The sequence below is a fragment of the Desmodus rotundus genome, chromosome X (assembly GCF_022682495.2).
Source record: "Desmodus rotundus isolate HL8 chromosome X, HLdesRot8A.1, whole genome shotgun sequence".
Lineage (NCBI taxonomy): Eukaryota > Metazoa > Chordata > Mammalia > Chiroptera > Phyllostomidae > Desmodus > Desmodus rotundus.
The window spans coordinates 10,199,667-10,212,174 of NC_071400.1; the positions used below are offsets into that span (position 1 = coordinate 10,199,667).

The 12,508-nt window shown below is 35.3% G+C and overlaps 1 protein-coding gene across 3 annotated transcripts in view; it reads right to left on the minus strand.

Moving 5' to 3' along the window:
* The window catches only part of NEXMIF (neurite extension and migration factor), a 150,624-nt gene that overhangs the window by 34,843 nt on the left and 103,273 nt on the right, over positions 1–12,508 (minus strand). The window contains exon 3 of one of the 3 annotated variants that reach the window (XM_071220238.1): positions 10,473–10,613. The exons of the other annotated variants lie outside the window; for them this stretch is intronic. The gene's annotated coding sequence lies outside the window, so the exon portion shown is untranslated. The remainder of the gene's footprint in view (positions 1–10,472; positions 10,614–12,508) is intronic. 3 annotated transcript variants of the gene reach the window in all.

Below are 12,508 nucleotides of genomic sequence, written 5' to 3' on the forward strand. Positions count from 1 at the left end.
AGCAAACCTGATCTAGCAATACAATAAAAAGATCATACACCATGATCATGTGGGCTTTATTCCAGGGATGCAAGGTTGGTACAATATCTGAAAATCAATAAATGTAATATGCCACATAAACGAATTAAAGTATCGAAATCATATGATAATTTTAATAGATGCAGAAAATGCATTTGATAAAATTCATCTCAAATTTATCACAAAAACTCTCAACAAAGTAGGAATAGAGGGAACATTCCTCAACATAATAAAAACCATATATGAAAAACCTACAGCCAACATAATACTCAATGGACAAAAAATAAAAGTGTTTCCCCTAAGATCAGGAACAAGACAGGGATGTCCACTTTCACTACTCTTATTCAACATAGTACCGAAAGACCTAGCCACAGCTAGAAGAAATAAAAGGCATCCACATTGGGAAGGAGAAAGTAGAACTGTCATTATTTGTAAATGACATAATGTTGTATATAGAAAACCTAAAGACTACACCAGAAAACTATGAGATCTAAAAAATGAATTTGGTAAAGTAGCAGGACACAAAATTAATATTCAGAAATCAGTCACATTTTTATACACCAATAATGGATTAGAGAAAGAGAAATTAAAAAAACATTCCCATTTACTATTGCAACAAAAATTAATAAATAAGGTACCTAGGAATAAATTTAACCAAGGAGGTAAAGACCTATACTCAAAAAATTATAGGACATTGAAGAAACAAATTAAGGAAGATACAAATAATTGGAAGCATATACCATGTTCATGGATTGGAAGAATTAATATCATTAAAATCTCCACACTACCCAAAGCAATCTATAGATTAAACCAATTCCTATTAAAATACCAATGGCATATTTCACAGATCTAGAACAAATTTTCCAAAAATTTGTATAAAACCACATAAGGCCATGAATATCCTCAGCAATCTTGATAGAGAAGAATTAAGTTAAAGATATCACAATATCTGATATCAAACTACACTAAAAAGACACTGTAATCAAAACAGCCTGGTACTGGTAAGAACAGGCATATAGATCAATGGACAGAACTGAGAGCTCAGAAATCAATCCACACCTTTATGGTCAATTAATATTTGACAACAAAGGTAAAAGCATACTATGGAGTAAAGACAGTCTCTTCAATAGATGATGTTGGCAAAATTGTATAGAAACATGCAAAAAAAATTAAACCAGTCCACCAATTTACACCATAAAAGAAGAAACTCAAAATAGATTATAAAGACTTAAATGTAAGTCATGAAACCATAAAACTCTTAGAAGAAATCATAGGCAGTAAAATCTTAGACATCTCTTGCAGCAATATTTTTGCCAATATGTCTCCTAGGGAAAAAGAAACAATAAAGAATAAACAAATTGGACTACATAAAACTAAAAAGCTTTTGCACAGCAAAATAAACCATCAAGAAAATGAAAAGGGAACCCAGTGAATGGGAGAACATAATTACCAATGAAACATCTGATAAGGGGTTAATTTCCATATATAGAGAGAACTTACATAGCCCTGGCTGTGTGGCTCAGTGGATTGAGCACCGGCCTGAGAACCAAAGGGTTGCTGGTTCGATCCCCAGTCAGGGCATATGCCTGGGTTTCAGGCCAGGTCCAGTAGGGGGTGTGCGAGAGGCAACCATGCACTGATGTTTCTCTCCCTCTCTTTGTCCTTCCCTTTCTCTCTCTCTAAAAATAAATTAATTGAATCTTTAAAAAAAAAAAAAGGGTCCCAGAGGATTCGTTGAAAGAAAGGACATATACAGCTCAATGCCAGGAAGACAATCCAATTAAAAAATATGGGCAAAGAATCTGATAGACTCATCTCCAAAGAGGATATACAAATGGCTAACAGACTTATGAAAAAATGTTCAACATCACTAATCATCAGAGAGATGCAAATTAAAACCACAGTGACATATCACCTCATACCTGTCAAAATGGCTATCAATAAATCAATAAACAAGTGCTGGTGAGGCTATGGAGAAAGGAGAACATTTGTGTACTGCTGGTGGGAATGCAGACTGGTGCAGCCACTTTGTAAAACAGCATGGAGTTTCTTCAAAAAATTAGAAATGGAACTGCCTTTTGATCCCATGATTCCACTGCTGGGAATATATGCTAAGAATCCTGAAATACTAATTCAAAAGAATATATGCACCCTTATGTTCATAGCAGCATTATTTACAATAGCCAAGGTCTGGAAACAGCCTAAGTGCCCATCAGTAGATGAGTGGATAAACAAAACTGTGGTACATTTACACAATGGAATACTACATAGCAATAAAAAGAAGGAACTCTTACCTTTTGTGGTAGCATGGATGGAGCTGGAGAGCATTATGCTAAGTGAAATAAGCCAGTCAGAGAAAGACAAATACCATATGATCTCACTTATGTGTGGAATCTAATGAACAAAATAAACTGATGAATAAAATAAGAACAGGCATGGACACATGGAACAGACTGACAGCTATCAGAGGAGAGAAGGTAGGGGGGGCTGGATGAAAGAAGGTGAAGGGATTAGCCAAAAAATATACACACACACACACACACACATGACACACAGATACAGAAAACAGTGTTGTGGTAGCCAGAGGGAAAGTGGGGGGGGGGTGGCGACAAGGAGGCAGGCAAAGGTGGGGGAATGGAGATGGAATGAGACTTTGTTTGGGATGATGAGGACCTGATGCAGTGTGCATATGATGTCTTACTGAGCTGTACACTTGAAACCTATATGGTTTTGCAAACCAATGTCACCCCAATAAATTCAATTAAAAAACAATTGAATCTAAAATACAAAACAAACAAACACACAGAACAGAAACAGACTTATAGATACAGAGAACAATTTGATTGCTGCCAGGTGGGAGGGGGATTGGAGGGATTGGTGAAAAAGTGAAGGTATTAGGAAGTACAAAGTGGTTTTTACAGAGTAGTTATGGGGATGTGAAGTATAGCATAGGGAATGTAGTCAGTAATATTCTGATAAGTATGTGTGGTGTCAGATGGGTACAAGATCTATCAAGATGATCACTTAGTAAGTTATATGTCTAATCACTGGGGTGTACACCTGAAATTAATATAATATTGGCTGTGAATGGTAATTGAAAAATAAAGTAAAATAAATAAATAAAATACATGATCTATTAAAAAAACTAAGTACTTTTCCTGATGAGAAAATAGATTATATCTTCAAGACTTACTTATTAATGTATGATACCACCTAACATGTGTATCATTTTGTTTTGTCTGATTTGATCAGTAATAATTAATAACTCATATTTGTTGATATTAAATTTATAAGGTCCTCTAATATATTTGCTGTTATTTATCTTATGTTGATCCCTTCCAACAACCCTGTGAGTGTAAATGGGAAGATGTTATTATCCTTATTTTACAGATGATGAATAGGAGGCTAAGAGTTTGAGCACTAGATAGCTTGCATTAGAATCCAGGCATCAAGGTTCCAAGCTTCTTCTACTTTGTAGAGAGGTCTGCAAGGGACACAAACATGGCATTATATTGCATACCCCATTCCAGGTCAAAACCTGTTATCTAACCCAAAGTTTATAATTACATACATTTATTAGTTGGAATGCTTGCCAACATAAAACCCAAGGCTAACTTCCTGAATCAGCAGGAAGGTACATGCTAGGAGGCAGAAGTTTTGTATTCTATTTTCTCATTTTGGGTTAACTATCCCTTTACCAAGGAAAGAGAAGAGGAGAAGGTGATAAAATTTTTAGTATCTTAGAATCTTCCAAATATTTTCAGCTCCGGGGATACCACCAAGTACTATGCCACCTAGTGGTCATTTTTAGAAATTTTATCTTCCTAGTACCCTTGGGAGAAGACATCTTGTAAATGTTCCATTTTCCATCCATACGGAGTATGGTGTGAAAATGATGTCTATTCCAATCGAACTCAGTGACAGATACCCCACTACACTATACACATGTTCTCAGGCCAGTGTTCTTGGAAAGGATTGTGTTAAAAGTTAGTAGTTTAAACACAGATGTACCATCCAATCCAGCTAGTCCACCAGAGTGAATTGAAAACTCACTTCCACAAAAAGCCTGCATGTAGATGTTACAGCAATTTTTTTCATAATTTTAAAAAGCTATAAACAATCAATATGTCCTTCAACAGGAGAATGGATAAGCATTTTACAATGGAGTATTATTCAGTGATAAAAAAGAACTTTGAAAGAGCTACCAATTTATACAATAACATGGATTGGTCCAAGGTATATTTTGTTAAGAGACAGAATCTATGGCCAAAAGGCTACATATTGTATTATTCTACTCATAAAGCACCATAGAAAAAGTGAAGCTATAATGATGGAATGCCCATCAGTACTTTCCAGCTGTTGGTGGGGAAGGGTGTTGGTTAACACACAGGAAACACACAGAAGAAGTTTGAGAATAATAAAAGTCTTCTGTATGGTACCAGAGTGGTGAATACATGATACTATGCATTTGTCAAAACATATGGAACTATCAATATAATTCACAGAGAATGAGCTTAGTGTGTGCAAATTAAAAAATCAACCAAGATGTCGAGGGATACAGGATGGAATGCAGGCTGTGACAAATAAGTCTAACTGGATTACACAACTGCACTGGGTGTGGGTACAAAGTTGACTTAACTTTGCAAAATTGTGTTTTGCCTGGAAATTATCAGGGTAAAGACAAAAGAAGCATACATACAAACTGTACTCTAGTTGATAAATTTGTTTCTTATGGTATATAGGTAAACAATCTGGCACTACTTTACATGTATATTGGTGTTGAACAAATAAATACGTGGATGGTAAATGATGAAAGCCAGGTTGCTCACTGTTAAAGAGGAAAGTTAGAGATTAAAAAAGAAAGATTAGGATGAACCTATAGTAATGGATTAGAGTACTAACTCATTTTTAGCTTAATATATATACAAATGAATGGATAGAAAAAATAGAAGAAAAAAGGAAACAAAATATAACCAGAGACATTGAAGTTAAGAACAATCTAACAATGGGCAGGGGGGAGTGGTGAGGGGACAGTGAGGAGAGGGGATTACAGGAACTACTATAAAGGACACATGGACAAAATCAAGGGGGAGGGTGGAGGTGGGGGAGGGAGGGGGGTTCAACTGGGGTGGGGTGGAGGGATGGGGAGAAAAGGCACACAACTGTAATTGAATAACAATAAAAAATTAAAATTATTAAAAAAAAGAAAATATAGAAACAATTATAGATATGGGTTAGTATACACAAAGATATTACCTAATTCTGTCCATTAAGAAAGTTTAAAAGCAATGACAGCTCAGGAACAATGATCACTCCCAGATCTTGGTTTCTAAATATAACTCCCCAATAAAAGGAGCCAGGGTTCCTTGGGGAAATGGCTGATTCTAGGACTAGGGAAGGGGAAGTACCAGATGAATCTAGAATATTGTATAGTACCAGAAAAGAAGAAAGTACTAAAAAGATAAAAGGAAGGGAGCATTTCAAAAGTGCACAGGGGCCGATCTGAAAAATTCCCAATGGTCAAAGCTGGAAATATTTCAGCAAGAAAATAAATGAGGTAGTAGCAGATTAAAACTGAAAGTATAAAATAAATGCAGTCATGTGTCACTTAATGACAGAGATATGCTTTGAGAAATGCTTCATTAAGTGACTTCATCCTTGTGCAAACTTTATAGAGCATACTTAACACAATCCTGGTTGGTATAGCCTACTATACACCTACGCTGTATAATACAGCCTATTGTTCTTAGGCTACAAACCTGTATAGCATGTCACTGTAGGTAAATGTAACACAATGGTAAGTATTTGTTTATTTAAACATAGAAAATGTACAGTAAAAATATAAAATAAGAGATTTAAAAATGGTACACTTGTATAGGACACTTACCATAAATAAAACTTGCAGGACTGGAAGTTGCTCTGGGTGAGTCAGTGAGTGGCGAGTAAATGTGAAGGCCTAGGATATTACTGAACACTACTACAGACTATCAACACTGTGCACTTAGGCTACACTAAATTTATAAAAAGTATTCCTCTTTCTTCAACAATTAAAATTAACCTTTGCTTCCTGTAAGTTTTCACTTTATAAACTTTTTTAAAATGTAAACTTTTAACTCTTTTATAATAACACAGATTAAAACACAAACATATCATATAGCTATATAAAAATATTTCTTTATATCTTTATTCTATAAGATTTTCAATTTTAAAATGTGTTTACTTTTTAATTTTTTTTTAAACTAAGACAATAACACACAGATTAGCCTAGGCCTACACAGGGTCAGAATCATCAATATCACTGTCTCCCATCTCCACATACTGTCCCACTGGAAGATCTTTGGGGGCAACAACACACACGGAATCGCCATTTCCCATGATAACAGTGTCTTCTGGAATCTCTCCTGAAGGACCTGCTTGAGACTCTTCTTGAGGAGATGTCACCCTTTTCAGAAATATGTCCATGGCGGTTTGTCAGGTTTGTTTCTTTTTTTCATCACATATTTGCTTGTAAGTAGATACTATACCATGAGCATACCTTTATATTAATGAAAACTGAGTTGGGGTCCAGATTTTTACACTTTTTAAGGAGCTTGTGAAGTCTTTAAAAGCTTTTGCTGAACACTTCATGGTGGATTTTCTTGAAGGTTCTTCTTTTTCTTCTCCTGTAGTTTCTTTTTCTCTTGCCTTTTCTTCCCCTGTGCATTTCTGTTCCAGTTCCAACTATTCATTAGTCAATTCCTCAGAGCCCACCTCTAGAAGCTCCTCAATGTCATCCTCATGCACAGACAGGTTTAAAGTTGTTTGCCATCTCAACCACATGCTTGTTAATTTTTGCAACTTCTTCATCCTTGACAAATCCTTTGAAGTCATGGAGGAGCCTCTTGAGTGTATTCTTCTAGATGCTATTCATATACTCCTTGGTGATATTACCCCAATCTGAAGAAAGGTTATTGATGAGTCATAGATGTTTTAATCCTTCTATAATTGCATCAATGTCTTCCTCAGTTTCAGCATTAGCCTAGACAAAGGTCCCCCTCATGTAGTAACTCTTAATAGCTGCTATATTCCCTTGATCCTTTGGTTGGATCAAAGAGGTGGTATTTGGAAGGAGAAACACCCACTTTGATATTGGGATGAAGATCTCCAAGTAAAGGAGGATGTCTGGTAGCACCATCAACAATCAATAAAAATCTCGAAAGGCATGTTATAGTAACGGTACTTTCTCAATTCGCTGGCATAACAATTCAGGAGCGCCTCCTGGAGGAAGAGCTGAATCATACATGACCTCATGTTGCTCCTACAGTACACTGGCAGTGTGTGCTTATTGATGTGATTGCAGACCCTGGGGTTCTCACTGTGCCAGATCACAGAGGGTTTACATTTGGAGCCTGCAACGCTGCCCCCAAGCAAGATTGTTATCCTATCCTTAAAAGCCCTGAAACCTGGCATTGACTGGCCTCCTTATGGATAAAAGTGCTTTCAGGCATCTGTTTCCAGAATAGGGAGGTTTCATCCACATTGAGTATTTCCTCTGGCAAGTAATTTTCCTTCATAATCAGTATGTCTAAAGTTTCAAAAATTCTTCAACTGCTTTTACATCAGCCCTCAGAAACTCATCACTCAATTTCACATTATGGAATGAATAACAATTCTTGAATCATTTAAATAACCCAGAGCCAGCAGTAAATTCAACATCATGGTCTGGTACAGCCTTTTCTTTCAACATCGCAAACAAACTTTTTCCTTAGGCTGTAGTTGTAGTGGTACTGAGAGGGATATGCCTCTGTATCTGGTCCTCAATCCAGGTCACTAGAAGTTTCTCCATATCTGATATAGTCCCTTCTGGAATTTTTGTTAGTCTCATTGCCTTCAATTAAGCAGATCATTTAAGGACTTCCATCACTATGTTCTTGTTCTTCAAGATCATAGCTATAGTGGGTGGGACATGTCTCTCTGATGAACAATAACCATCAGTGATTTTCTACATTCATAGTCCTTAATCACTTTTAATTTTGTTTTTAGATCAGTCCCTTGATGTGGCCTCTTACTGGCAACATTAACAGTGGATTGTATGCTAGGGGCCACGATGAACAAAATAACATGAGATTAAATCAAGTACAAGAGAAAATGGTGCAATCAAGAGGTGTAATCACATGATGTATGAGGCTTCTGCCAGCGAAACACAGCATACTGTTTTACAGCAACCTTTTTTTAAAAGTAGAACGTGTACACTCTAAAATAATACTAAGCGTAGTATAGTAAATGCATAAACCAGTAACACAGTTGTTTATTATTATTGTCAAGTATTACATACTGTACACAATTTTCTGAACTATACTTTTATATGACTGTTCGTGTAGTGGGTTTGTTTACAACAGCATCACTACAAACATGTGAGTAATGCATTTGCACTAGGATGTTATGACAGCTACAATGTCACTAGATGACAGGAATTTTTCAGTCCCGTAATAAATAATCTTATTGGACCACCATTTTATATACAATCTGTCACTGACTGAAATGTCATTATGCAGCACTTGAGTGTATCTACACCACTGGACTGTACAGGACACCTGCTAACTTATGTTATGCTACCAAGACTGGGAGATGTAGCAGCACTACCTAACACATAGAACAAACACGTGATGCTCAATGAATTTAGGGGAAGAGTAGATTAACTTAGAGAGAACTTCAATAGCATAAAAAAGGACATGGAAACTATAAAAATGAACCAGTCAGAAATAAAGGATACACTAACTGAAATGAAGAATAATTTACAAGGAATCAACAGTAGAGTGGATGAAGCTGAGAATCACATCAGTGATTTGGAAGATAAGGAAGTAGGAAATACTCAATTAGAACAGCAAAAAGAAAAATAATTTAAAAAAAATGAAGATAGTGTAAGGAGCCTCTATGGAAACTTCAAGCATACCAACATTCACATTCTGGGATTCCTGAAGGAGAAGAGAGAGAGAGCAAGAAACTAAAAACCTGTTTGAAGAAATAATGACAGAAAATGTCACTAACCTGGTGAAGGAAATAGACATACAAGTCCAGGAAGTGTAGACAGTCCCAAACAAGATGAACTCAAAGAGGCCCACACCAAGACACAGTTGAATTAAAATGCAAAAGGTTAAAGACAAAGGGAGAATCTTAAAAGCAGCAAGAGAAAAGTTGTTAGCTACCTACAAGGGAGCTCCCATAACTGTCAGCTGATTTCTCAATTGACACTTTGCAGTCCAGAGGGGATTCGCAAAACATTTAAAGTGATGAAAAGTATGGACCTATAACCAAGACTACTCTACCTGGCAAAGCTATCATTTAGAATTGAAGGATATATAAAGAGCTTCCCAGACAGAGAAAAGCTAAAAGAGTTCATTATCACCATACCAGTATTACATGAAATGTTAAAGGCTCTTCTTTAAAAAGAAGAAAACAAGGAAGAAGAAGAGGAAGAGGAAATAAAAATATGAATTATAAAATGGCAATAAAAACATATCTATCAATAAATGAATATAGAAAACAAAATAAATGAAGAAGCAGAACAGAAACAGACTCATAAATACAGAGAACATTTTGACAGTTGCCGCATGAAAATGGAGTTGGGGGAATGGGTGAAAAAGTTGAAGGAATTAAGAAGCACAAATTGTTGTTACAGAATAGTCATGGGGATATAAAGTACAACATAAGGAATATAGTCAATAATATTCTACTAACTATGTATGGTGTCAGATGGGTACTAGATTTATCAGGATGATCACTGAGTAAGTTATATGATTTCTTTTTTTTTTTCAAATGTCTTTCTTTTTTGTTATATGATTTCTAATCACTGGAGTGTACACCTGAAACTAATATAATATTGGATATCAACTGTAATTTACAAATAAAAATTATTTAAATTAAAAAAATAAATAAACAAAGACATAGTGTAGCTAAATGGATAAGAAAACAAGACTCACAGCCCTGGCTGGGCAGCTCAACTGATCAGAGTGTCATCCACCAAGATTGTGGTTTTGATCCACCAGATACACCAAGATTGTGGTTTTGATCCCTGGTCAGGGCACAGACAAGAAGCAAATAATGAATGCATAAATAAATGGAAAAACAAATTAATGTTTCTCCCTGTCTCTCTCTCTCCCCTGTCCTTCCCGCTCCCTCTCTAAAATCAATAAATAAAAATTTTAAAAATACAAAGATACCAAGGCCCATATATATGCTGTCTACAAGAGACCTACCTTAGAACAAAAGATATAGACAGACAAAAAGTAAAGGGATGGGAAAAGATATTTCATGCAAGTGGAAATTAAAAAAAAAAAACTGTGGTAGCAATACTTATATCGGACAAAATAGTCTTTAAAACAAAGGCTATAGCCCTGGCCAGTGTGGCTCAGCTGGTTGGAGCATCATCCTATAACCCAAAGGTTGCGAGTTTGATTCCTGGTCAGGGCACATACCTAGGTTGTGGGTTCAGTCCCTGGTCTGGGTATGTACAATCCCTGGTTCAGGCACATATGATCCCCAGTCAGGACACGTACAGGAGCAACCAATTGATGCTTCTCTCTCACATCGATGTTTCTCTCTCTCCCTTCCTGTCTCTAAAAAAGCAATGAAAAAATGTCCTTGGGTGAGGATAAAGAAATATATTAAAGGCTGTAGTAAGAGACAAAGAAGGAGACTACACAATGTTAAAGGAATTGATACAAGAGGATATAACCCTTGTAAACACTTATGCATCTAACATAGAAGCATCTAAACATGTAAAGCAAATCTTGACAGATATAAAAGAGATTGACAGTAATACAGTCATAGTAGGAGATTTCAACTCCTCATTGACATCAATGAATAGATCTTCCAGACAGAAAACCAACAAGGAAACAGCAGCCTTAAATGACACACTAGATCAGACATATTTAATTGATACCTTCAGAGCATTTCACCCCAAAGCAGCAGAATATACATTCTTTTCTAGGGCACATGAAACATTTTTTAGGATATACAACATGTTAGGACACAAAACAACTCTTAATAAATTTTAAAACATTGAAATCATATCAAACATCTTCTCTGACTATAATGGTAGGAAACTAGAAATCAATCACAAGAAAAAACTGAAAACCACACAAAGATATGGAGACCAAATAACATGTGACTAAAGAATGAAAGGGTTAACAAATGAAAGTGAGAACACAACTATTAAAAAGCAAAAACAATGAGGTACCATTATATAATAGATACACCTGTTAGTATGGCCAAACTCCCAAAAGCTGAAGAGCAGGTGGAGCAACAGTAACTTATTGCTGGTGGTACTGAAAAATGGCACAGACACTTTGGAAGATAGTTTGAAAGCTTCTTACTAAACTATAACTTTAAGGAAATAATGGGATTTTGTAATTACTAGCCCCAGCGAAATGCCATAATGTTTTGGTTGAATAAATCTCATACTTTTATTTATTAAATTATCTTCAAATAACCCAATTGATTTATGCCATCTTTTCTTACAGACTATGAAATTATACATCCATGGAGAATTAAGTAATTTGGCCAACTGAGATAATAAATAAATTTGAGCAAAAATGAAATGATATTTTTGGAAATGATTTTGTGGGAAAATATAAAATAAATAACAAAATGAAATATAAGAAAACAAAAAACAAAAAAAGAAAGTTTATTACAAAACTAAACATACCAGTAATTGTGTGCCTTTGTATTTATCCAAATGAATTGAAAGCTTATACCCACGCAAAAATGCGCACCCATTTATAGCAGCTTTATTTATAATCACTAAAACTTGGAAGCAAACAAGGTGTCCCTCAATAGGCGAAGCATAAACATACTGTTGTATATTCACACAATGGAATATTATTCAACAATAAAAAGTAATGAGCCACAAGCCATGAAAATTACTGAACATTAAATTAAATAATAAAAGGAGCTCCCATATCAAATACTAGAGGTATGAAAGTAAGAATCATAAACCAAGAATTTGATGCTCTCAGAAGAGGAAACCTTTCTGATAACACTTATGTGAGCTGATTGCTTGAGATCTGCTTATTAGGTCTATAAGGAAGACTCATAAATGCCTGAGAAAATCCATTAAATTCATATTACTAAGTGCAAGAAGCCAATCTAAAAAGGCTACATACTATCCAACTACATGACATTCTGGAAAAGTCAAAACTATGTAAATAAGTAAAAAGATAAGTGACTGCCTAGGGTTCAAAGGGAGAAAGGGAGGGATGAATAGCTGGAGCACAGGGAATTTTTTAAGGCAGTGAAACTATTCAGTATTATACTGTCACGATACATTGCATTATACATTTGTCAAATACCATATAATTTACAGTACAAAAAGTGAACCCTAATGTAAACTATGGACTTTAGTTTACTTATTAATATGTCAACAATGACTCATAAAAAAGTAGAAAAACTACACAAAATATTATTTATCTTAAAAAATTATAGTATTGGCCCTACTTATGTATCAGGAATG